The sequence below is a fragment of the Octodon degus genome, unplaced genomic scaffold, assembly GCF_000260255.1.
Source record: "Octodon degus isolate 3935 unplaced genomic scaffold, OctDeg1.0 scaffold00006, whole genome shotgun sequence".
Classification (NCBI taxonomy): Eukaryota; Metazoa; Chordata; class Mammalia; order Rodentia; family Octodontidae; genus Octodon; species Octodon degus.
In genome coordinates this window covers 25755795-25757331 of record NW_004524582.1, presented here as the reverse complement: position 1 = coordinate 25757331, position 1537 = coordinate 25755795, and positions in this window count along the sequence as shown.

Here is a 1537-nt window from a genome sequence, read left to right as displayed (position 1 = left end):
AATCTGATTAGGGGCCAGGGGATCGCTCAGTAGAATAAATGCTTGCCTGGCAATCCACAGTTCTGCCAAAGAGAGAGAGAGAGAGAGAGAGAGAGAGAGAGAGAGAGAGAGAGAGAGAGAATTCTATTAAATTCTCTATGAAGGCCAGTATGACTTCTATTAAGAAGTAGCTAATATTTTTTGTATCTCAGTTTTCTCACATAAAGATGATAATATGTGCTTTTATTGGAGAACTAAAGAAACTAAGACATGAAAAATTCTTCATCTGGTTCTGGCATATGTCAATCATTCAATAACTTTGAACTAGTAATTACAGTTGTAGCAATGAATAATGTATACGAAGTGCATAATGCACATAGTTATCAACTTGCATTTGCTATTATTAATCAGTGTGGATTAAAAATGTGATTAAAAGTATGTCCATGTTGATTCACTCTGTCCTGAAAGTTTTCTGCTTCGTTGGTGCACAGATCTTGTGCTACCCTCCGAGACCAGGGATCATCCACAAGTCGCTCCTGGAGCCAGAAGAGCAAGACAGCCATGCTGCAGCCTCAGAGCAATTTGGTAGCACTTGTGTTACCACCGTGCTTAACATATAATTACGTGTGTGCTTAGTAGGGGTCTCTAATTTGATTTTGAGCTCCTAAAGTGTAAAGGTCTCTCTTTATTCATATTTGATTCCTTAATAATACCAAAAACAGTGTTCAGTAAATGCTAAATTGCATAGGTTGAATTCCTCCAACATAAACAGCTGCTGTAAACTTGATTTTACCAAGAAAACAGCTCACAACACATTAAAAAAAACAACAGGAATATTGCAGAAGCTTGATTTAGATCATTATAACAGATGTACAAGCCAATCTCACGATCTGCTAGCAATGTGCATGCAAGGGCTGTTTTATTTTTCTTAATGCATTCATTTGCACAGACAAAAATTAAGAGTTCCTTTGTTTATATCCATCTGAGGGAAACAAATGCCTTTTGTTTTGTTCAACTGGCAATATGTTGATGTTTTTCAAGTAGGCATTCATCACTAAACCAGCAAAAGGAAATAAAAGGTCAGTACTAGCACTCAGACATAAACAATTTTAAAATCTAGAATACTAATTAGCCACTGTCTTGACAATTCCTGTCATAAACCTAAGAGAAAGAAAATTCCATCATGGGCTGTACTTTGAACTCTTATTCACAGTTTGAAACTATGTAAGAGGATGAATTGTGCTAACTACTTAGGAGATAAAAGGAATGCATTAATGTGTTTTATTAGTCATGTAGTATTTTAGATTTATAATATTTCCCTTTATCCTTTCTTTAGTCATCTAATCCCAGTTCTAATTATAGTTCCTCACCAATATGTATCCATTAACTTTTTGAGTTTCGCTAATGTGTTTCTGCACATGTGCACAAAAATACACACACACACACACACACACACACACACACACACATTTGTGAGTAATTTGAGTTGTTTGAGAATTATTATTTTTTACATAATTTTATTGAGAAATAAATAGCAATGGGACATTTTCAAATCAAA